The 27,282-nt window shown below is 36.4% G+C and overlaps 1 pseudogene; it reads left to right on the forward strand.

Annotated features, from left to right (window-relative positions):
* Window positions 1-3,212: 3,212 nt before the first annotated feature.
* On the forward strand, window positions 3,213-16,404 carry LOC149253240 (protein trichome birefringence-like 11; annotated as a pseudogene).
* The last annotated feature ends 10,878 nt before the right edge of the window (window positions 16,405-27,282 follow it).

Below are 27,282 nucleotides of genomic sequence, written 5' to 3' on the forward strand. Positions count from 1 at the left end.
GAGGGTCTAGGGCACCAACACGAAGCCATTCGATGAGATCTTTGTTCTAGAGGTATTTTGACTTGATAATTTGTTTCCATAGACCATCATTGCAAAATACTCTCCAAATGTTTTTAAGAAGCAAAGCCAAGTTGAAAGAGGATTTGCTTAAGAGTCCCCAACAACCTTTTTTGATTGTAAGGTTGAGGATCTCTGAATTGGAAAGATGAAATTTGCGTTTCGGTTGTGTGCCAACCCATGTGAAACTTGAGATGCTAGCGTTGAGATTACAAACAACTCCTTTTGGAGGTCTGAATATGTGCATCCAGTAGATGGGAATGTTGTGTAGTACAAACTTGATAAGAATGAGACGCCCTCCCAAAGAGATCCAACGATGAGACCACTTTTTTAGTCGCTTACCAATTTTGTTAAGAAGCCAATCCCAATCCTTGCTTTTATATCCATTTGGCTTTAGGAAGAAGCCCAAGTAAGTGAAACCATTATCCAAGTGAGTGACTTTTACCCTCGAAGATATTGCCAATCTCCTTGGTCCGGTCTGCATCAGGTTCACTCGAGATCAGATTGGACTTTAATTGGTTCGTGAGAAGGCCCGAGGTGAGTCCAAAATCAGAGAGGGTATTGAAGAGAACCTTCCATTCAAAAGAGTCTGATTTTCCAAATGTAATCAGTTCGTCCACAAACATTAGATGGGATAGGGAGACCCTATCAATGATTCTGCATCCATATATGAGACCATCATCATGAGCATGAGCGAGTTTTCTAGAAAAACCATCAATAATGATGAGGAACATTAGAGGAGACAAATTGCAGCCTTGTTTGAGGCCTATGGAAATTGTGAAAAAATATGTGGGTGAGTCATTTATTATTATTGCAAAGAAGGTAGTCTTGATGCATGCTTTTATCCAATTTATCATAGTGAACCCAAGACAATTTTTTTGTAGGATCATTTAGAGTAGTTCCCAATCGGCACAGTCAAAAGCCTTGGTAAGATTAATATTCATGAGGCAGGAGTCTAGATGGTAGGTCTTGATAGAATGAATTCATTCCTGTGCGATTACTACAACATCATGGATATGTCGATGCTATAGGAAGCCAAACTATTAAGCATAAATATGTTTTGACAAAAACAAATTGAGTCGGTTCGCGATGGTTTTCAAGATCAGTTTGTAGATAGTGTTGCACAAAGAGATGGGACGATAATCAGAGAAGGTGCTAGAGTGAGGGACCTTCGGGATCAGGGTGATGAACATAGTGTTTGTAGCACTGGAGACCAAACCAAGGCTACGTGATTCCTCCACCATCTCAGTGAGATCAATAATCATGATCTCTTGAAAATGAATGAACAGTTGCATTGTCTAGCCATTTGGACATGGACTTTTTCCTTGCAAAATTTATTTTAAGATTGAAAGAACGTCATCTTGTGTAATGGGGTGGTCCATTTTCCTAATGTCCCCCATGCTAGGCGAAAAAGGAAATAGGTCGCATGTTTCCCGCTGCTTGTTTAGTGGGACTTGTTCTTGGGAGCGGAATATGTTGCAAAAGTGTCTCATTGCCTCCCTTTTGATTTCCTACTGTGTTGAAATTTGTTCACTTGATTCTGATTTGATGCTCCATATAGAGTTTCTTTGTTGCCTCATTTTGATTTGTTTATGGAAAAACCTGTTGTTCTTATCTCCTTCCTCGACCCACATAATATGACTATTTTGTTGCATTTCTTCACTATGTCTTATCAAGATTTATGATCTGCGAATCTCCAGCTGTAGGACCTCTTGCTTTATGGGTTCATAGAAGTAAGCTAGGTTAGAAGTGTCCTCCAGTTTTTTAACCTGATGTTAAATCTAGATTAACTCTCTAGTCAGATCCCTTTTCTTCTTCTGAGCCCATCGTCTGACCCTTTCTTTTAGAGCTCTCAATTTACAATTGATCTTATCCATTTTCTGGGAGCCATGGTCTCCAAAAGGTGTTTGCCATAAGGTCTGGACAAGGACGATGAAGTCTGAATCCTTCAGCCATAAGTGCTTAAATTTGAAAGGTGGAGTTTTTGGTTGTTGTCCCCCAAGATCATTTTAGCAAAATGGGAAAATGATCTGAGATTTTGATTTAGAGGATCGTCAAATTCAATTCCTGTAATTTTTTTACAGTCAATTATTGTACATAGAATCAGTGAAGTTGTTTTGCAATTCCTTGTGGGCCCCATTGCAAATTTTTCCATGTGGGTCCAATAGGGTCTGGTTTGATGTCTTGGAGGCTTTTCTGATTGAATAATTCCTTGAAGAATGTCCCCAACGAGTCAGGCCTATAGTGGGAACCCCATATTTCTGAAGAATCAGTGAAGTTGAAATCCCCAACTAGCATCAATGAGTTGAGCTCAAGGAAACCATTGTGATCCATGTTGTTCCATAACACCTTTCTATTTGAGTAGGGTGCATATATATTGATGATTTGAAGTGGATTTTGGAGCCTCTTCAACCCCTCGTGATGAGTAAACCCACTATTGTGTTGAAAGCCTTAAATTTCTAGGTTTCTGGATTTCACATTGTGTCCATTCACCTAGATAATCTAGTTGCAGTGATTGCACATATATTCCAATTTGGACAATCCTGCAGTAAGTATCCCCACATCCTATCTTTTCTATTCATTGTTCTTGTAGTAGAACAATATCAAGATTGTGAATGCCAATTAGGATTTTCAGGAATCGTCTTTTCAAGGATCTTCATTTTTGCTATGACCCCAGACCCCTAACATTCAGTGACATTATGGTCATTATGGAAGGTCATGTTCGGGGGGATCTGCTCAAGGACCCGAATTTTTCGGGTAATAAGATCCCAGTGACTAGTCTGGGAGGATGAAGGGGCACTGATTTATGCAATGTTGACTAGAGACTGTTGAAATTGTTCCCACAGATTGAATGGGGCAATGGTGTAGTTTGATATTTTTTTGAGTTTGGAACCTTTCTTCCATCGAATGGTGACATTTTTATGGGCAGCATGATAGGGATGGGAGTCATCCAAATCAAAGAAAGATTTTTTAATTGTTAGTGGTTCTAGAGAAAATTGCGTCTCCCGAACTAGGACTTCTAGCTCCGTGTCTTCTGAGAAAGGGGAGAATGTTCGACCAGAGGGAGCCCCAAATTTGATAGGGGAAGAGAAAAATTGATCAATAGGTGATTAAGTCATTGTTGGGGACACATATTTCCTTTCGAGATTCACTATATGGGGCTGGGGGGGGTGCATGGTATTGTGTTTGAGGGTGCTGATAGGGGCTTATGTATGATTGATGAGGAAGATTTGATGATTGGGTTACGACGTGTAATTGGGGGTATAGTTTGGGGGTTTGAGATAAAGCTATGGATGTTGTTCGAGATGAGGCATGTAATAGAGGGTGTGGGGCAAGGTATCGTTAGAATGTTATTATTGGGGGAAGGTTGAGAGGAGTGATTGTTTAGTGGTGAGGCGAAGAGTGTAATGGGATTGCTTCTTAGAGGAGGGGATTTTGGATGGAGAGAGACATTTGAATTGATATTTTCAAAAGTGAGAGTATTCATCCTATCATTTAGAATAGTGGAATGAGCCAGAATGTATTCTCATCTCCCAACAACATAGGTGGAGTCCAGATATCGAGCCGCTCTCGAGTGGCTATTTGCTCAGTATGTCATCAAAGGTCCCGTGCCATGACAACAGAGGCATCAAAATGAAATTGACCAATAATGTACAATTTTTTTCTCTATGAGCATGGACCCCAATATAATTCAATTTATGCAAGAAGTCCCCAGAAATTTCTGCTAATTTTTAGATTTTTAGTTTTTAACTAATATGTTGAGAAACTTGACACCATGCTAAACATCTTCAAAATATGCAGTTTTTCGTATTGGTTCAATTCAAAAAATTCTAGTAATTATGATGTGCATTAGTTGGTTTCGTAAATATAACAATATCAAAGTAGAGTCTGTCTAGATTGTTGCAACACTTTTTTTTTTAAAAACGCCAAGTTAACAAAAAATATATTAGTGCCAAAAAACATGAATTTTTATGAATCCCTTGGTTTTTAAAGAACACACAGTAAAGAATTGCTAAGTTGACATATCAAATGTGAATAAAAAATTTCCAATAAGTAATAGAAAGCTAAAATTTCTGACAAGTTTCTTTTTATTGTAAAATGAAATTCTAAACATAAAAATTGTAACCCAACTTCACATTTTCACCCAAGGAATTTAGAAAATGGAGGAAAATAGACATGAATGGGATGTAGCTATCAAAGGCACCAAGCAAGTGTTCACTTGTCTTGTTGATGATTGTGTTGGGATCCTGATTCAATATAAATTATCTGGCCTTAATCACCATCGTGCTATCATACACAATATCCCTCCAATTCCTCCATGTCAAAGATGTTGGGTAAGAGATGCAAATGCTAAATGCGCTGCCAAATCAACAAGTGCAGTTAAAATGAAAAATGAAAAAATACAATATGATTTAGATGCAAGGTTATGTCGTGCACGCCAACAAGCATATAAAACATTTGTCAATGTAGAAATTGTTTTAGTTGTAAGTATTTATTGGTATTTATGTGCATATGCATTTTAATAATATAAATTTATTGTTATGGTCTAAATTCCTTGAAACTTGTTTTCACAGTCAGTTGCTACATTTGATCAACTCAGTGATACTTCAAAGCAAAAACTTTGTGAAAAAATTCATTGTTGGGATCGGAGTCTACCTCGTAGACGTATGCCACAATGAAGTGCATAGATAATGTTTTAAAACGGAAAGTAAGGACGAAGGTTCTTGATGATGTAGGGGAAGAAGGATTAGATGGTCATACCCATATATTAAACCTTGATGAAACTAATAATAACAATGACTACATAGTTCAGTGCATTTTTTTGCATGTATTACTTTTCAAGACATTTTAACATTAAATCATATTTACTTTTATTATAAATTGTATACTAATTTCCCATTGTTATTGATATGCATAGCCTAATCAACAAAATTCCCTAGAGAGATCTCCACATAGTTTGGTTGCTAAATATAGATCCATAGACTTGAATATACAACAAACTTCCAGCTACCAACCATTATGACGCTCACCAAGATTTCAAGGGGTTATTGGGCCAGTAATTTTTTAATCCATATAACATATTCCACAAAAGCATTAATATATAAATTGGTATGTTTTACTATAACGATGGGATGAGAAATGGATGTTCTATATTTTATATTGTTATCTTTGATTTGTTTTGATTATATATATTTAATTTTTTTAAATCTATATGTCGTTTCTTATTTATGGTGCAGGTGTTGCCTTTTGAACTAGTGGAATCAATGAAAACCCCACAAGATGGTCAAAGTCTTAAGAAATATGGAAATGAAATGGTTCAAATGCTACAACCATCTTCACATCTAATGTCATATTGCAAAATACGTTTATATTTATATATTGATTCTTAAATTGTCATGGATATTCCGCTAGACAGTTCGTCACAACATATATGATAATAATATATTAAAATTCTGAATTTCTATACTATTACAGTTTTATTAAAACTCTAGATTTGTAAATTTAACTGTAATTAGTGTATGCATGCAAATGAAAATTATGCAGAAAAATAGATAACAACAAAATAACCTCACACACACATTGATTATCACGTCCACCGACATATATGTGCAAAGGTCTTTTGGGAGATGTATATTCATTACTCTGAACATTAGATTATACATAGATATAAGTATGTGACTCAAATAGAATTAAATGTAAAAATATGATAAAATTATAACAATATAAATGATCTAGATTGGACATTATATTGTTTTTCATCCATCTCGATGCATTCGAAGTGGAAAAAGTGGAGGAATCAGCTCATGCGACTGTTTTTACCGGCGAGATCCATTTTGGCGAAACAGTGTCTGAAACCTTCCAGGAGCGTTTTGAGGCATCAAACAACATTTTTTGGGGTTTAAAACTTTGTCACTTTAGCCCCAAACGTTTTTATGCTATTCTACACACAAATATTTCCAATGACGCAAGAAGCACATCAGTCAGAGTCTGTATGCAAAGGTTATGCCAATTAGAAGTTGACCTTCCAGTTTTCACACCTATAATTCGGGAGGATGCCACGTCAACCCCCATTATTCATAGAAAAGGGACTAGCCAGGTGTTTTTGATGTAAAAGACTCTAGAAGAGTCTATATTGTAACTCTCGTTAAGAGTTAATGTAGTCAAACTTAACCATTAGTAGGCTATTAGGTTGTCTTATAATCGGGCCACTAGGAGGAAGAGGCATTACATCCTTTCGAGAACATTTTGTTCCATAACTGAGCAAAGGTAGCCAAGAGGGATAGTAGGTAGAGAACACAGGGAGGTTTTGTGCACCGTAGAAGCCTACGAGCCACAAGACTAACTTCTTTGTACTTGCAGCAAATTTATAGACAGAGAAAGAGAGTGAAGAAACCTCACTTTCCAGGTGGGTTTTCTCCCGAAAGGGTTTCCAAAAGCATATCTTGTATCCATTATAAATTGACATGTAAACAATAGTGATGTTAAAACCATCATAAAAACATTTTCAAATAAGAATCAATATTCATATCTATTTCTTTCTTGTTAATCATAAATGAGCCATGTTGTTCCTATTATTTACAATGGAAATTTAAAAAATAAAACATGTTGTTTCATGAGCCATGTATAATTTTATTTTTATTTTATATCCAAATGATCAAAAAATGATTAGCATGCAAACATAGCATGAGTTATTAAAGTATGACAATAATAATTATAATATTGTTTAATTGTAGGTCCAAGATGCTCATCAATAGCCTATGGAGAATCGAAAGAGATAGGCCCATTTTGATTAAATAAGAGAAGCGTTGGTTTGCACTTGAATCCTTTTACATGAAATAAATGGAAATTATTGAAATTATGTTAGGAAATTGACCCACTTTTTTGAATGATGAGTACTATGGAATTATGAATATTAGAAATATTAATTTTTTGATCATAGATTTTAGGAATGTTTCAAAATTAAATATATAAAAGTAAAATATTTCAAAATTAAATATATAACAAGAAAGGCAAAGTCAACATCAAATAATTAACTTTTCTAAGTTTCAAGAATATTTCAAACTTAAATAGGTAAAATCAAAAGTAATGTTTCAAAATTCAATAGATAAAATAAAAAACAAAGTCAAACAATTAACTTCACTCATTTTCATCAAATTTTAAATGTTCCCAAGATCCCCAATAAAATTTTGCTTGGATAATCTTCACCTTGTTATATTGTTCGTTCACATAACCATTCGTTTGGGTAAATTAAAAAATTAGCAGTGGCTAATTTACTTTTTTTGGAGTCTCTTGCTGGAGTGGGATATATATATATATATATATATATATATATATATATATATATATATAATGGGCGAGGCTAGTTCCCTACAGAAGCATCATGGGCCCTCTTTTTTTATACATATATTACAAATACGTGTCAGAACTCAGCTGACAACCGTCATATCAGTTTTTGATAATTTGCCATGGGTCTGAATATGCTGCAGCATGCAGCTCCGCGGATTCGATCACGGCGGGGGGTGAGCAAACCAACCGCCCCGACCGTTGCAACATGCACTCACGTGCAAGAGTGGGATATTCTTATACAAACACGAGCTCAAATTTAAAAGACATTGGAGACAAACGAACTGGTATTTTTATCCATCTACTTAGTTATATAAAGTTATTGCAAAAATACATTGATCATAATTATATCTTTTCCTCCTTTTCCAATCATTTAGTTTGAAAGGTTTCCTCAGTATACACATGAAAGTGTATTTTACTAGCGAGAGCTATACGGGTGAGGAGTCGCTCTAAATTAGGAGCGGGGCATGGCTTTGATACGGGTGACAATAGACAAAAATCTTGAAATTCTGAATTAAAATGTAAAATCTTGAAATAATACAAATTTAATTATTGTAAAATGTTGTCTACCTTAGTCTTTAATCATCAAATTAAAGTGTATGACAGAATTTTAAAGTGCCAGTGGAAAACACAAAATTTTGATTGGATTTATCTAAGATAATTGGGAACAATAATTCACACTTCCCATTATGTTTTCAACTGCAAAATTCATGTTAAAAAATCTTAATTTGTTTGTTTATACAAGACATTATGTCCCACGACTTACTAAAAAAAATATGAGTGCAACAAAGGAAAGTTTAAACCATTTATAAATATGAAAATATTCATGGTAAACCCTTCTTTCTATAATTTTAGTTTCTATTAATGCAAATGATTTAGATACACATTTACATATGTAAAAGAATAATATTATTGAAGGTGAGAAATGTAGTTATGGACAATTATTATGACAACTTGGCAACTGTAACAATTATACTTATCGTAATATTACTAGGAATTGCAATTTTAGAATGCAAGACAATTCAACTGACTGTGATCATGGTAAACCTCGACTTCAATATTTTTTTTTAACTTATATGTACTCCAATATGGAAATACACCTTGTTAATACTTTCACCACTGTGTATAATTTGTTGTTTCTTTTCTTTTTGTAATTACTGAGACATTATAAAAATAAGATCGTGCCATGTATGACCCTGAAATTGTTTTCATGAAGAGTTTCCCTGTTCCCAAATTTGAAGGATGGCAAGTAAAACTAGTAAAAATGGCTTTGATATGGGTGACAATAAAAAAAATCTTGAGGAGCAATAAGGGTAGAATTGAGGAGTTTGTAATACATACACAACAATTAGAATATACAAGAGTTGAAATACATATAGGGACAAAGAAATAGATTATTGGTAAGGTTTAACATTTTTGAGAGGCAATAAAGTTTTCAATTAAGATTTTTGAATGTGGTTATTTTATCCAATAATTCAACTTCTCCCAAATTCTGATGCATAATGAGTTCAAAACACCTATATTGAATTATTGAAAGTTCGTTCTGTAAATAAATACCAATGTTCATTAATTTGGCCCTATGTATTAATTTATTGCACCAAAAAAATTAAAAATAATAATAATTTAACACATTTTCAAAAAAATTATTGTTTGATTTCTAGAAAAATTGAACCAATAAAAATACCAAGAAAATATGCCAACGGTTACACTACATTACTAATTTATCATCATTAATATGGCTAACCATTCGAGTATTTTGCATGGGATATGGAAAACCATGTGAACAACAATATAAAAATATGAATTAACCGACAACCTTAAATGTATGCACATAAAAAATGTGATCTTAATGCTTTGTTATTTAGTGTTTATTGTTTACTAACTCTCAAGGTCTTGCACAAATAAGCAGGCATGACCACATAAAAAATGGAAGCTTTTCTTAATGGTTAGTTTGTGAGAAAATTACTTGTGACTTGGGCGTGCGAAGTATTGGATAGACTAACACAAGAAATTTCCACTAATGCCCTCTACGAATCTTTTATGTTGGTATTAAATTTTCGTTCACAACGAATTACACTCCTGCTCTCTGCTCAACAGGGCACGCTCCAGTTACTACTTGACATGGATGAGAGTCGAGGTGTCATCGAGATCCAAAAGGTTAGATGGGTGAGTTAATTCAACAGTAACTTGGCTTAATTGAACATTGTTCCCCATCCCTCGAACAACTAGTCGTCGTCCCATCTACAACTAGCAAGTCACATCCGTCAGAAATCTAGACACCAGAAAATTCACTGAAGTAATTGGGGAATGTAAAAGCTTCATCCATGGTATACATCACCATGCCCATGCATTAAGCTAATGATTGGATTAGTGCACCACCCTTAAGAATTGCTTTCATATATGGCCTCTTGTTTGAGTTTTCCCATCTTCTAGTGGGTTTTATATCGCTTATGCTATGAAAACTTATGTGCATTTGTTCTTTTGAGTTTCTACAACAAGATGTCCTTAATTACATTGCAATATGACATGATATCGGGGTCTGAGCTTGCTGTGTTTTAATTCTTACATGAGCTTGGGGTCTCAACTAGCTATGTTTTAATGAGATCTAGATTTGTGTATTTTCCCAACTTAGCTATTTGATTTTTTTTTTTTTAAATTTGAAAATTATATTCCAATCTGACATGATCTTGGGGTCTGAGTTGGTTGTGTTTTAATTCTTACATGATCTCAGGGTATCAGCTCACTGTGTTTTAATGAGATCTATATTTGTCTATATGCCCAATTTAGTTATTTGATTTTTACTTTTTTCATTTGAAAATATAATTTTCAATAAAAAATTGTTTTTTTCTATTGTTTATAATATAATTTTATAAAAAATGTATTTTTAAATTATTTATAATATAATTTTAATATATATATTTTTTCACTCTTTAAAAACGCTCAAATTATACTTGAGTACAATTCAAAATTATAATTTCAACAATTTTCTCATAAATTTAAACAAAATCCACAAACAAAAACCATCAAATAGTTAAACTAATCTATTCAACATCATTTTCAAATTTAGAGAGCACCCTCGCAGCCTCACAACAAGGCCGGCTAGCTAGCGTTCGCTGCTGCTTAGTTTAATTAATAAACTTTGAAAGATATGAACTAGCTATCAAATTTTAACAAGGGATACATGTCCCTACTCTCGCTTAGTTTAAATATAATTAATATTAGATTCAAAAGCAATAAAAAAATACAACTTTATATTAATAAAAATTACAATTAGAAGTTGTCTTTAAGTGCAACTTTTTGGAGTTTTCGGCAGATTTTTGGTCGAAATTCGACACAACAAATTGCGTCCAAATCTTTATTTGTGTTGTTTAAACTAGATTTTTTACTGGATATATCGTTTCAAGCCCTCAAAAACCCCTCAGACACTTCGATTGTGAAGAATTCACCAGTAAAACTTTTGATTCAATGAATCCCTCCCAGATTCTAAAAAAATTAGATCGGAAAACTTTTCAAAAAGTCGCACTTAAAAACTACTCACAATTAAAATAGCAAGAAAATTGACCATTGCATTATATAATGCGACATGCTTGCACTTTTACACATTCTTAGTTTATATATATGCGTAGTCTAACTTATGGATGGAATAGATTTTTTCACTGAAATTTGACAAAATAATTTCAATAAAGAATGTGATTTTTGTTATTTAAAATGTTTTTTTGAATGCATAAATAGATTCAACACCCTGAAACCCCCTCGTGACACTCAAATTCTACATATTAAACAACTTAAACCTAAGTTTTTAAAAATCTCTATTGGATTTTAGTTAAAATTAAATAGAAAAAATGTCCCAAAAAGACGACTTCTTCTATAAGTTATATTGCATATACATATATGCAAGTAGAGGATAATTATTAACGTACACATTAATAACACTCTACTTTGCAACGAGATGATTATTAAAGATATTATCAACAACATGTAGTTACGTTCATATGTGGTATGGTAATCGTGTTTGTCCAATTAACTTATTAATGTGGCACAAGCTATGTGAAAAGTCATTGTCAATGAGATCTTGATTGATTTTATACACAACTTGATTATTGATAAAATTATATCAAACATTCATTATACATTTTATACAAATTTATATTTACGCTGATAGGCGCCTCTTCTTGAAAATGGTGAGCCCAACCTTCATCTATCCTTTTTGTCCTGTGATGACATATGTCCCGTGGTGTGTGAAAGACATTTATTCTCAATTGTGAACTTTCCCCATGCTGCATGATCGTGGTCTCCACATATTTCTATGCCAATAGATTTCTAGTGTCTTCAACAATCCGTCGTCGCCTTTGGGTGTCGCCGCCTTTCTCATCCTTTGCTTGTGTCACAGTAGGGAAAAGAGAAAATAAAAAATTATTATAAACAACAGACGAGCCCCCAAACTGATGCGGACGATGTTCCGTGCCTGCTTCCAGAAACAATACCTCCAAGTTTTTCTATTGGCTAGGCTAAATCATCCATGACCTTTATGAACGCTACCTAGGTTCGATCCTAGATGATTCTCATAGATAAAATCTCTTCGTAACGCAAAAAAGATCCAGAAGATTGCCAATAAAACTCAGCTACATAATAGTAGTTGGACACGCAGAGGCTCTTGCATTCATCCAAGCTTGCTTGAGGCAGACACAAATACCTGCTTGAAAAATAATTGATTCCTCGTAGCTGCATCAATATCGTAAGGGACACAGTAGTTGGGAAAGAAACATATACCATTGAAGAAATCGATGAAGAAATTATTTTCTACTGTCAATCTCAACGAGGTATGCAAATAAAGCTTTATGTTCGCGTTGAGCTCCATTATGATATATCGGAAGCCTTCAGGAAATTGGAGAAAACCATGATAGAGAACTCGTACAACATCCCCATACGGGGCCAGGGTTCGTTGGATCAGAGGGTCCAATTTCAAATTCAATGGTTGACCTTGGGTGCTTATCTTTCCATTGACTTGAATATAACCTACAATCAGGTTATGTTGATGACAAAGATTGCTTCAGGTTTTTCTCATGAATTTTTGTGTTCTATTTTTCTCTGATCGGGATTTGAACAACAATTTGCATAACAATCCATAGTTTGAGTTGTTGGACCCTTCTAGAATTAGAGTAAGCTAAATTGTATGATTATAACTAAAATTGTGAGGTTGAATAAACATTTGTCATGTTGATCATCGTTAAAATTGTTAAATTCAAATTAAATGTTCCATGTATATATATATATATATATATATATATATATATATATATATATATTATTTTCTAAGTAAGTTGATAAAAAAATTAATCATTAATTATTAATTTTATATAATTTAAATATTGTACAAATTCTTCCAAAACAATGAATTTAAATAATTAAATTTAATTATAGATTAAAATATTTAATTTAAAATTAAAATCCACAAAATTCCCCCCAAAAAAATCATAACACCCAATTCCATTGATTTAATAAACACCTATCGTTATATTTCCTGAACATATTAAGCTCCAAAACACCATATGGTAAAAGCTGCGACATGAGTGTATCCAGGCGATTCTCAAAACTCTGTCAGAGTAGCCCGCCAATTCGATTATATATCAAGAGATTCCCCTTGGAACTTAGCATCACGCGGTAAATGATTGTAACATTTATAGACCAAATAAAGAATTCGTCCTCACCTTTTAGCACCAATTTTTTATCCTATTGACAACCAATTTTGTAGTCCATGACACTGGCCTGTTCTTTTTGCCCGTCCAGACGACCACTTTTTTGTACAAAAGTTTACAATGGAAGAGAGAAAAAACTTTACATCCACGGAATGGAATTTAATGCCGAATTGACCTCCCTTGCTCTCGAGGATCATTGGAGAGGCAATGTTGGTTGCACTGACTATAAAATTATCACCTTGCAATTTTTTTTTTTTTATAATTGTAATTTTAATATTAATATTTCAAAAAATTTAAACATTATATTTATTTATATAAAAATATAATTTCAATAATTAAACTGATAGGCTTCTCTTCTTGAAAATGGTCAGGCCAATTTTCATCACATCTTTTGTGCTCATGCTCACCGGGCATCGTGTGCATGACTTCCATGATATTCCTACACCCTATTCATTGTTCCACCGATGAAAGAGAAGAAATAGAAGAAGCTCAAAGCTTCTCTACTTTCAATGTTATAACAATCATCATGGCGGTTTATTTTCTCACCTGCAACATCACTAGAAATCACATAATTGTTCTCTCACATTTTTGTGGGTTCTTGCTCGTAATTTTTGCAACACCTCTAGTTGTTTCTATGAAGTTTTTCATTAGATAAATGTATTCCAGACACGAGCAATTGATCCCATCACTACTTGAAACTGACTCGAAGAATTTGAGCATGTTAATTTCATTGTCTATAAAATTCACGACCATAGATGACTACCTTGCTCAGTGTAGAGCTTCTCGCAGTTAGCCTTAGTGTAAAATCCAATTCAAAATCTAGTAACTAAGGCTTAACATTCTGCTTTTATGAACTTTTCAAAATTGCAATTTAAAAAAATTGTAATTTTGGAAAAAAATGAAATTATTGTTTTCTATGCAACAATGTATCAACCACCCTCTAATACCCTTTTCTGAACATTAAATTGTCCGTGGATCCACTCTCCATAGGGACTCTATTAAATTTGTGAGACATATGTCCATTTGTTCTATTTATTCATGTTACATAGATTTACAGAGTGACCCAATGGCCATTTTCCTTGAATACTGAACCCACAACAATGGACCACTTTCATCCACCTAAGAGACCTCTAGTGCTTATAAAACCCTATTAGGCCAACACCAATTATAACAATCTTTCCTTCTCGTGTTTGATTTCTACGAAAATTACCAATTCAATGAAATTCTAGACTGAAATAATCTTACTGTAGCCCTTTTATTTGTAAGTCACTGGTGTGACCTGCTAAGCCATCGAACTATTGTGGGTGTTTTATTTGAACCCTAAGCTTTGTCTGCCACTGTGATAACGTGGTTATTTTCCTTCCCACTGAACGAAAAATGTGAATATTTTGATAATCCAAGGATTTTAGGATTGACTAAGCTTCTCTTGGGATTTCAGGATGTTTAGCAAGGTAGGCTTTGTTGGTTGGAGCTCTGAGTTTTGCTAGCTCAAAGTAAAAGTATCATTTTTTTTCTTTCTGGGATATAGGTGATTTTAGAAGTTATGGACAAATGATTCTTTTTGTTTTTGAAGTGCAACAAACCACTGAACACAAGGATTTTCTGTTTAGCTTTTGTTTAGCTAAGCTTTTAGAATAGAGTGCACTATTCCATTGAAATCACCCAGAACTTGCACCCGATCTCAATGGTTATTCCTTTCTCTAAGGGAATTGAACCTTGGTGGGTGGCATCACATCCCACCGCCTTGATCGTCAAACTCCAACCCCATTGAGAGCAATAGAATTTTGCAAATAATATGATGTTTTTTTAGATTCCATTGTCATCGAGAGTTCATGCGCGTTCATCAAATTTGCACCCAGTTTACCAATTGCCATTGATCTGATAATTGTTCATAAAATGCTCAATGGGAAAAAAGGTTTAGCACCAATATACAATGTTGATAAATGTTGAGTGGTTATAAGTTTGAAAACATTGATTTGTTTGTCTCTGTATTTTTCTGAACGTATATTCTTCTCAACATTCATTAAATAGATTTAATGTCCAGTTTGAATTGAACTTCAGGTTCAATATAAGCGGTTTCTTGAAGAGGATCTACAACATACATGTGGTTTTTGTGGGTGATTCCACTGGGAGGAACCAATGGGAGTCTCTGATTTGCATGCTTGTAGAAGCAATTCCGAACAAGAAACATATTTATGAAGTCAATGGAAATCCCATAAAAAAACACATGGGATTTCTGTCCTTCAGATTTGTAGATTACAATTGTACAATAGAGTATTACAGGGCGCCATTTCCAGTTTTCCATGGCCGCCCACCTAGAGGAGTTCCTCATGAGGTATAAACCACGCTGATAGTCGACACCCTAGATTATACTTCACATTTATGGTCTAATGGGGATGTGCTCATGTTCAACATAGGACACTGGTGGAACTATGGAAATACAATTAAAGGGTATGTATGGTTTTTGATATTTCATTCTTTAGGATAAAAAAACCATGTAAGTTTAAGGAATGTAATGTTTTGACAGAAGCTTTTTGTAGGGGTTGTTATTTCCAAGAGGGAAATACAGTGGACATGAAGATGGATGTTGAAACCACATTCCAGAGAGTAATGAAGACATGGGTTGAATGGTTTCTCCAACATGTCAAATCTGAGAAAACCCATCTATTTTGCGTAGCTATGCTCCTATTCACTACAAATAATTTTGGCCTCACTAGTCCATGGAAAATGCTTTCAATTCATAGGATGAAACATCTATGTACTAGATGTGAGAAAAGAAAATAGAACAATTCTTCTATGTGATTTTTATTTTGAATTGGTCACAAGCTCATGACTCAAATATTGCAACATGCTTTCCTCTTAAATGGTAGGATTTGAAGATTTTTAAGGGTATACTTGTATTTAAAAGCTTAATCTCATATATGTGTCTTTCAACATCTTAAAATTCATAGGAGGGTCCTCGAAAACTAGAGGGAAGTGTCATAAGGAAACTTGGATAGAGTTTATTTCTACTTGGTTTCAATGGGAGCCAGTAAGTAACCAGATCATGTTTGAAGCAATCAGACAACTCAATGGCAAGAAGAATGTGCAATCATTAAACATAACATATTTGATCGAATTCAGAAAGGATGGTCATTCCTCATTATACTATTTGGGGAATGGGCATGGACTAGATCCACTCCACAAGAAAGATTGCAACCATTGGTGTCTACCCGGTGTCTTGGATACATGAAATCATCTTCTTTATGGCTACCTGCTTGCCAGTGGATATGAAATAGATATGAGCACATTAATGAAAAAGGGATAACATTATTGAGTAACCTACATTTCTGGATGGTGTAAAATTTGTTTTCCTGGTACCACACCCCACAAAATGGGAGGTGGATTGTTAAATTAATCTCATAAACAACAAAAATATCTACTGATAAGAGTTCCTTTTACTTAACACATGCCCCGTGATCTAGGGGGCATTCTTTTGGAGAACAAAATCATAATTTGCAGTAGTGGTAGAATGGAAAAACATGACCTAACTGTAAGTGGAAAATCATGACCCTTCATGCTGCTTTAAAGTTGGGCCATATTCTCAGAGATCATGGCTCCTATATAATTAACATAAAGTAGCATGGCCATACCATCTGCATGTGAAGTAAAAGTCACATTTTTTTTTGGTTTTCTTCCACCATTGGGGTTTGCTTGTTACAACTTGTATTTCATTACTCAAGGTTGTGTAAACACGTGAATTGTACAAATTACACGAGAATTTAATTTAAATATGATTGATCTGCCCTCTTACGCTTTTGGGTAAAGGAATATCCACTTTATTGATGGTTGTAACGTTAACAAATTTAAATAGAAAAAAAATGAACTTAAGGTTGGAAAATTTGAAAAAGGATGAATTGAAGATTGTGATATTTTTGGTTATTACATAGTTATTCCTGTGTTTTCACATTGGAAAAAAAGAAGTTATGCCCTTGGTCTAGGTTCAATCTAGCTCAAGAAAAAATAAATTAAGGCAATGAGCTGACTACTTAGTGTGTGGCCTTTCATAAGGTGAGTTGGGTCATTATGGCTTCCCCATCCTCGAACAAGCTCCTGGTCTAATCGAAGCTGAGACCAGTCTCGGGGATTGGGCATGTTGTTGAAGGCTTTATGGGTAAGGTAATGATCCTTCTATAGAAGGTCCCGAAGCCAAGGAAGCACATGGTAAGAAGCCATCGGTCTTTAGTAGGTCTTCTTTTAAAGAACAATCTTGACTTGTGCAGGTTGAGGGCATATTTTTCATGTACGTTATCAGAAGCTATTACATGAATGACTGTTGTGTAGGCTGCAAGGGATCATCAAGGACTAGATGTGGCTCAAGGCTTGCAACATTGTGACACCATTGATCCAGACCCAAATTCTTGCCCTGTTTCTGAGGAGAATGTGGGACTGAAGCCAAGTTCTAATTCAGAGTCCATTGATGGAGACATGAGGGAGTTATTTGAGTCTCAAGAAAGTGGCCATATGGAGAATCAGAGCTTAGAAGATATTTCTTTATCATTTATGTTACAAGGTGGGATTGTGCACTTATGGTTCTGTTGGTTCGTTCTTGAACTTATGTTTGCTTTCAACCTTGTAGAGTAGCCAAGGTCTAGGTATTATGCTTTTAGTACATAAAGGTAGGGTTCATGTTTTCCATTTGGCCATCTCTCCCTCCATATTTTTTTCACTATTTTGCTGAGGGTGCAAAACAAAAAAACCCTTCCATAGTGGCATGTGCCTATCACAACATGCAAATGGTAACGCTCTTGGAAGTCTCCCATTAAGCTCTATAGTTTAAGTGTAATTCAACCCAAACCCTGTCAAAATTGAAATTCAATTGTAATAATCTCCAATTGTAATTCAAGTGTAATAATCTCCAATTGTAGAATACTCAGTGTGTGTTTTTAGGAAGTATGAATAGAAACTGAAAATATAGTTATCACCAGTAAACACAAAAATTCAAGTGTAATTCAACCCAAGCCCTTTCAAAGATGGAATTCAAGTGCACTGAACTCCAACTATTGAGTACTCAGTGTCTATTTCCGGGGAGTATGAATTTAAATTAAACTTACATTTTTGAACAGTAAACACAAATCAATTAGTGGATTAGCAGAGAATTCCTCTGGTTTTTTGTACTCTCAGTGTGAGAATAAGAACATTACACTTTCGATTAAATCAATAACTAATTGGTTATTGGATCATTATTATTAATATTCTAAACTTATATGTAGCTATTTGAATTAAGATAGTTAATCTATTTTATTTTTGTTTTATATTTTAAATGTTTGTAGAAAGTTATTTATAGTTAAATTAAAACTAGAAAAAATAGATTATGAAAGATTCAAAATTGCAAAACACTGATTGTTTAATGTATTTATTAAATGTATAAAAAAGTCAAATGTATTGTATAAAATTATAATTATAATTCTAAACCATTTTATGTTTATAAAAATATATTTTATTATATAAATAAGTAATTGATGGAATTATATCTAACATTAATTATACATTTGGAGGTTTGGAATCTTCCTACTCCAAAGAAAATACATCGAAAGGAATTCACATTCAAAAATATCATGGTTGTGGCTGTCTTCTAAAGTAGAGTTGGATTATGTAAACTATCATCCACAATAGAATTGAACAAATAAATACTAGCAATTGCCCCAAAAGGTACAAAGAGAGGCCGATAGGATTATTAAATTAGAAATGTTGAATTTCTCTAGAAGAGATGTTGGTTCAAGCCTAACAGATGATTGCTTTTTATTATTGTAAAGTTATATTGATAATTCATTGGTTTTACTTTCAAAAGCTTGAAGGAATTTGAAGAGCAGGTATAGAATTGCTTTGTGGGATTTGATCCCAAAATCACTGATTTGTAGATATATACTCAATGAAATGTTAATTGGTTGAAACCCTGCACAAATGTTTGATATAAGAAAATAAGCCGAAAAGGTTGAAAGGCTTAATTGGTTTGTGGAAAACCTTGTTTTCTTCGACTGGATGAATTACTTAAATATAGATGAGAAGGAATTTTTTTAGTTTTGTGAATTACTAAAATATAGATGAGAGGGATTTCTAAGTTTAATGACATAAATCTAGTCCCATTTTGTAATAAGGATTGAGCACTTTACTCATAAATTAAAATGAGTTGCAATATACCATAATACAACTGACGATGCTTATTTAATGATTTGCAATACACCCTATTACAATTGGTAATGATCATTTGGACATTTATGAGATCATTTACTTGGTGTAATATCATGGTAAGTATCATCACTTACTAGAATTTGTGAACACTAGTTGTATAGATCTCCTACATGTGTAAGATTGTTAATTATCATGGCTGTTTTGTTCTTTGTATAAATGCCTACATGTGTAAGATTGTTAATTATCATGGTTGTTTTGTTCATGTTAATGTGGTTTTTTTATTTAAAAACATCTGCCTTTTACAATTTGACATAATATAATTTTTTGTTTGAAAATATATAATGAAATTTGCATTATATATGAAAGGTTATCAACCTCAAATCAAATTATTTTTAAACAAACCTTAAAAAAACACTAACTCCCTCAAATTTACAACATCAACTTAAGAAGAAGCGCCACTAAAATGAAGAGGGAATTTTCATTTTTAATTTATGGAAACTTATGATTCGCTATATTAATAAATCCAAAACATTCTTAATGTAAATCTTTTTCATCTAAATGTGTATTTACATTAACAATGTTTTGGATTTATTAACATAGCGAATCATAAGTTTCCATAAATTAAAAATGAAAATTCCTTCTTCATTTTAGTGGCGCTCCTTTTTAAGTTGATATTGTAAATCTGAGGGAGTTAGTGTTTTTTTTAAGGTTTGTTTAAAAATAATTTGATTTGAGGTTGATAACATTCCATACGCAAATTTCATTATATATTTTCAAACAAAAAATTATTGAAAGAAAGGACTTGGCTCAATGGAATGGGCAGATATACCGTGAATATTAAATTAGAACGTGAAACTATAGGTGTCATCCTCATCCACGTGGCATCCGTGCTGGGAAGGTTTCTTATAATTAAAATTGTAAGGAATGAGTGAAGATGATCACATACGTAAGCACTTGGGTCACGGGTGGCATTTCAAACGGTTTCCGTGATCATTGCCGAGTTAAATGCTTGGGTACAAAGCTTCCGAATGGTTGTTTATGGTAATTATAATGGTCAAACCTTATAAAATAGAAAGTCTGAACGATTTTGTAAAATCACATATTAAAATTGTTAGGGCATAAATGATGTTTTTATAAACTTAGAAGAATATATAACGCGTTAGTTTTAATTTGTAATTGATTTGTTTAAATTATTGGGAAATAGTAAAATTTATTATAATTTACGGTAAAAAATAATTATTATATTATTATTATAAATATGGATTAATTTATTATTGTTATAAAAATATATATTATTAAAAAATATATTATTAATGTGTAAATAATAAATTTTCATTTGTGAAATTAGTTTGGGTTATTTTAAGTGATTGGAGAGAAAGGAATGAGATTCTTCCCATTCAAATTTAATTTTATCGATAGATATAATAAATATTGACAATATTAGCACTATACTTATATTACTTATGTAAAATAAGTATTATTATATCTGTGAAAAAAAAACAACAGCAACAACAAATAAATTTTCACAGTGATAAATGCAACAAAAAATTGAGATAGTAAAAACTTAAATAATATTTACGTAATGCTAATATCTTAACCTTAAATAAGATCATTTGTTTGTTTAATAAGTATTTAACAGCAGCTTGATTCCAAATATCAAATCACAATTTAAACTCAAACCCAACCCAAAAAAAGAAATTAAATATTATTAATTATTAATTTTATTAGTTATAAATTGTATTATCATCCACATAAAACAATCTAAACACGAACAAAGGGTCTCCCATGGTAAGCCTCTGCATAGTCATACTCCATTTTCAAAATCCAGACAACAGGCGTGCAACACCCTTATATATATATATATAATAAAAAGTACAATATATATTAAGATTATTAAATTTAACCAAATATAAAATCCAATATACCACATCCAAGACATTAATGGAACTAGAACTACACACAAATATAAATATTAGTTGCAATCTTTGATACCATACATCAATACCAAGAACCTTGACACTAAATTCGCTTTGAAGATCATGTTGTTGAGCTCGACCTCGTGGCCCCTGCACTCAAGAGTGCATGTCACATTAGTGAGGGATTTCGCGGGGCGGGGGACACAAAAAACAAAATGACACATATTGTAGACACAAATTGTCACGCCCCTACATCTGCGGTAGTCTTTCAACCGCTTATAGCGAGGTGCGGCACTACCAATCGTTTTCTTTTCACCAATACTTACGATTGTAGACTATGCCTAACATTCCATACTTAGTTTTATTTCTTGTTACCAAGTATTATTAATGTGTTCCTTTATACAAGTGAAAGCCCATAACATTCACATAAACAACATTATACAAGAGAAATGCATAACAGTATAAAGGGAGGGGCAACTCCCTGCAATATGAGTCTGCCCGAATCAATATATTATACAATCTTCAATGTTACAAAGCTTTACAAGTTAAATCTTGGGAAACCCCAAATTTACACTTAGCCAATTTTCACAACTTCGCCAAACTTGGTTTTCCAACTCGTCGACAACTTCGGATGGTCGCCGCACGACTCACCAACCCTTCGTTCACCTCGTCGCACAATCGTGTTGTTTGCCCAACTTGGGCGTGCCTCCAAGTCGCCACACACGGGCGCCTCTGCCCGAGACACACCTCCGTTCACAATCTCAACACTTCACCAAAAGTCACACCGTGCACACTTGCACGACGGGCGGGCGCTCACCCGAGTCACCCGAGAACCTGTGCCAAGTCGTCGCACAAACCGGGCACCCACCAACGTTTCACCGTCGGGCGCTCCATCGCATAACCCGGGCGCCACACACCCGTGCATGCCCTACTCCAACCGGCGGGCGCTCCTCTACCCGCGCCCTTCACCCAAACCAAGAAACGCATTCACCTCCGTGCGGCCTCGCCCAAGAACGGGCGCATTACCCAAACTGCGCCTTTCCTTCTTCTTGTTGCGTCCTCACCTTGTTCTGCGCACTTCTCACATGTTGAGCGATGGTTGTGTGATGATCGAATGAGCTTCAACGCTCCTCAATATATATGCAAGGCAGGGCGAAGTCTTGGCTACCCAGCCGACTTGCCCAACGCCCCTACTCCATCGTAAATGCCTCTACTATGTGTCGGCCTTGCTCATGTTCGTAGGTCGGCCTCCATACGTTCAAACCCATGTTTCCACCCATATATACATGCTCACCCACTCCACATATGCGCATAAAATACTATCGCACACCTAAGGAGCTTGCACCTTTCACCGAACCGCAGCTCGTTCAGCCTTCACCCACGCGCTCGTTCGTGTTCACCCGCAGTCGCATATCAACCGAACTACATGTCGTTACATCCTCCTCCACTTGAAATAGGTATCGTCCTCAACAACATACCATCCTGGTAGCCATCCACCAAGATCAACATCAATGTATGTCTCATCCATGATGTCAACTCCTCCACATACTGCAAACATCTCTGCATCATATGTAGAACCACCGTCTCCATCATGTCTCGTCCCGACAACCATCTGTCACCAAGATCACCATACCAAGGTATACACTCCATCGGTATGTCATACATCGGAAATCATCTCAATCCATGACCATCGACACCCTGTCACAATCTCCACATGCTGCTCTCCATCGTGGAAGGCTGGCCCCTCCATCTCAAGCTACATGCTTCCTGCAACCTCCCGTGTCGACCTCATCATGTGTTGTCCTCATGTGAACTGCTGCTATGATACTCCAACATAATGCTAACACATCTCTGCACATTGTTGACCCCCATGTATGAACTAGTCGGGTGATCAGTCCAACTGTCACACTCAAACCATGAGAATGCACATCCTCATGCCACCATCAGTTGTTTCTCAGAACATTCCGTCACATCCTCAACTCGATCAAGAATCCATCTCCATATAAGTGTAATCCATGCTCAGGTCCATGAAGTAGTCCTCATCTCATCTGCAACATTCTGTCCATGATGTCTGGTACTAATGTGCTGCATGAAATCAGCTACATCTACCCCAAAATCATCTTCCATCTGCAAAACATCCATCTCCTCAAAGTGAAGAGATCATCTCTCAACTCTCGTTATGCCACATCCAAGTCCATGAAGCAACCTCCATCATATCTGCAATGTGCCACCCCTCAAGTCTGCCATAGAAATAAGTATACACCTGTCTCATCTATCCATGTGCTGTCCCTGATCATAGATCAATTAGCTCCCATGTGTCCAAAAGTGGTTAAGTCTCGGCTCAACCCATGCCCAAGTGTTGCCACCAAGGCATCATCATCGTTGTAACTCCATTACTCCAAAGTGTCTCATATCGATCCTCCACATCAAGTCACTCTTTCAAGCCATACCCATACATGTACTTGAAAGTATGCACCCCATCCTGCATCAAAGTCTCTGACCTCAGCTCCTCAATGCATCAGATCCTCTAATTCCACCATATATGAAGTCTCCCTGGAAGTCACAACCTCAGGTCATCATGAGCTCCATGAGTCATCTCCAACCAACATCTCAGCAAGCATACAAGTCTTGGCCCAAAGGTCTCTGCATGATGCCTCTGCTCTTCGTCTAGCAGGAATGCTCCATAGTCTGCTCACAACTCCATCCAAGTCCATGGCCTTGTTGTAAAAGAGTGCACAACCTCTCCATCGGCTCATAAGTAAGCATCTCCATGTCACATCAGCAAATCTACCTGCACAACATCCCTGCCTTGGCACTCCTCATTGGATGCCCATAAGTGACACCTCTACAAGTGCTCCTGCACAATGTCCCTGCATAAGACTGCCATGCTCCATGTCTCCAACCTGATGTCCATGACTAAGTTGCCCATGTAGTCCAACCAAGTAGACCCATCACAAAAATCGGTCATCCCCATCCAAGTCTGCAATCTTCGGTCTAGTGAACTCGGTCACCCAACCATATCATCATCACATGAGTTTCTCCATCATAGTTCCCCCACTAAAGGTTCCACCAAGACTATCTCTCTTGGTCTTGGCCATGAGAAGTCCACCCATGTATCATTATACCTCGAGTGTGTGCCCTTCAATCTGCTCATGAGTCATGCTAGACACTTAGCCAATTCTCTATGTGGCTAAAGCATGACCCAATCCTCCACAACGATCATCATGTTCCTCCCATGTCACGGGCCTTTGCACCTTCTAGCATAAGGTCACAAACAACCCCAACAAGTCCTGCAACAATCAACAATCCTTGCTTCTCCATACAAGGTCTCATCATAGGCATCCATGGTAAGATGCTCCCCTGCATTGGAAAACTGACTTTGCCCTTCCCTGCATATGGTCCATCTACCAAATGCTCAAGTGAAACACAAGTATCAACAATACTTACATCATCATCATGAGGTTCCTCCATGTGAGTATCCTCATCCATCCATGTCTGCAAACTGCACGATCCTGGTTCAACTTGATCAATCTCAATTTCATCCTCCATCGTTGTCACATCTGCAACATCCTTGGTCATCACGACTTCCTTTTCCTTGTCAGCACAATATGAAACTTCATCCTGCTCCATTGTCCAACCAAGTTGAAGAAGTTCGTCTTCAACATTCTTTTCCAAGACTTCAAGTTCCTTTCGAATCCGGGGGTTCTCTTCTTTCATCTGCTTCAACCTGTATAAGGTAACCAAGAGCTTCCCTTCGCATTCTTCCAAACTTGCCATGCCTTGTCGTTCAGCTTGGTCCAAGCACTAAGCTGCTCCTCTGCTAAACCTGTTTCACCATTCACCTGAATCACCCTGATATTCCACCTGTTACCTGCAAAACTTGAGCTCCCTGCCAAGTCTTCAGTCTTTGTAGAATCAGCTCCTTGATTTAGTTCACCAGCTCTGATACCAACTGTCACAAAGTGCAGGTGTGTATCAGCTTCATCACTTCAACACCAGCACCAGCTCCCCAGCACTAGCTCTTCGTCATGCACCGACTTCACCCACTGTGAACCTGCTCTGATACCACCTGCCATGCCCCTACATCTGCGGTAGTCTTTCAACCGCTTATAGTGAGGTGCGTCACTACCAATTGTTTTCTTTTCACCAATACTTAGATTGTAGACTACGCCTAACATTCCATACTTAGTTTTATTTCTTGTTACCAAGTATTATTAATGTGTTCCTTTATACAAGTGAAAGCCCATAACATTCAAATAAACATCATTATATAAGAGAAATGCATAACAGTATAAAGGGAGGGGCAACTCCCTGCAATATGAGTCTGCCCGAATCAATATATTATACAATCTTCATTGTTACAAAGCTTTAAAATTTAAATCTTGGGAAACCCCAAATTTACACTTAGCCAATTTTCACAACTTCGCCAAACTCGGTTTCCCAGCTCGTCGGCACCTCCACATAGTCGCCGCACGACTCACCAACCCTTCGTTCACCTTGTCGCACAATCGTGTTGTTTGCCCAACTCGGGCGCGCCTCCAAGTCGCCACACACGGGCGCCTCTGCCCGAGACACACCTCCATTCACAATCTCAACACTTCACCAAAAGTCACACCGTGCACACTTGCACGACGAGAGGGCACTTACCCAAGTCACCCGAGAACCCGTGCCAAGTCGTTGCACAAACCGGGCGCCCACCAACGTTTCACCGTCGGGCACTCCGTCGCATAACCCGGGCGCCACACACCTGTGCATGCCCTACTCCAACCGGTGGGCGCTCCTCTACCCGCGCCCTTCACCCAAACCAAGAAACGTGTTCACCTCCGTGCGACCTCGCCCAAGAACAGGCGCATTACCCAAACTGCGCCTTTCCTTCTTCTTGCTGCGTCCTCACCTTGTTCTGCACACTTCTCACAAGTTGAGCGATGGTTGTGTGATGATCGAATGAGCTTCAATGCTCCTCAATATATATGCAAGGCAGGGCGAAGTCTTGGCTACCCAGCCGACTTGCCCAATGCCCCTACTCCATTGCAAACACCTCTACTATGTGTCGGCCTTGCTCATGTTCGTAGGTCGGTCTCCATAGGTTCAAACCCATGTTTCCACGCATATATACATGCTCGCCCACTCCTCATATGCACATAACATACTATCGCACACCCAAGGAGCTCGCACCTTTCACCGAACCTCAACTCGTTTAGCCTTCACCCGCATGCTCGTTCAGCCTTCACCCGCGGTCGCATATCAACCAAACTGCAGGTCGTTACACAAATGGCCGAGAAACCTCCGGCAGTTCAGAATAACTTGGATTGGGCCGACCCAAGGACAATCAGTGGCGGCTCTAAAATATTTAATGCTGGCACTGTACTGAGTTTTATAACATGATTTGATATGACTATACACTGTATTGTATTGACAATTGGTGAAGTACCCTATTGTATTTGATGTGACTGTACACTGTATTATATTGACAATTGGTGAAGTACCCTATTGTATTTGATGTGACTGTACACTGTTGGATTAACAGATTTCAAGTTTTCATAGTGTTAGGTTTGTGACTGATAAGACTGAAGGACATCATCTACGATGCGGCAGTGGTGTGAAAGGCACACCTGTAAGTTTTCAGAGTGTTAAGTGTGTGCCTGTTAAGGGCAAGAGCTAACTAGCTTGCCATAGGGCATTAAATGCCTGTATGGAGGCCCCCTTTGCCATGCATGCCCATGCCTTTCATACCCGCATCCATCGTTTATCCAGCAGCGGGACATCCCATTGCATCATACCTTTTCTGGGAATGGGTGACCCACCACCTCCAAGCTGGCACCCGTTGTGCCGGCGCATTTTCAAACCAGCGCTCGCTCCAAAAGAGCCATTTGCTCCATTCGCGCTCCCGTCGAAGAAGCTCCTTTGCAACCCCTCTCGAGCATACACCGCTCCTGCTCACGATGTTGGCTCACCTTGCAGGTTCGCTCACGATGCTCAATCCCGGCAGGCTGTGCGTCCCCAGGCGTAAGGTAAATTAAACTCTGTGCTTAAATTAAATTCGTAAGAATTTATGAATTTATGCATCGAACAAAAGAACCCTTCGGCTTATCAGACTT

This window comes from Pinus tabuliformis, chromosome 7 (genome assembly GCF_031772625.1).
Source record: "Pinus tabuliformis cultivar Carrire ecotype Pingquan chromosome 7, CPIR1, whole genome shotgun sequence".
NCBI lineage: Eukaryota > Viridiplantae > Streptophyta > Pinopsida > Pinales > Pinaceae > Pinus > Pinus tabuliformis.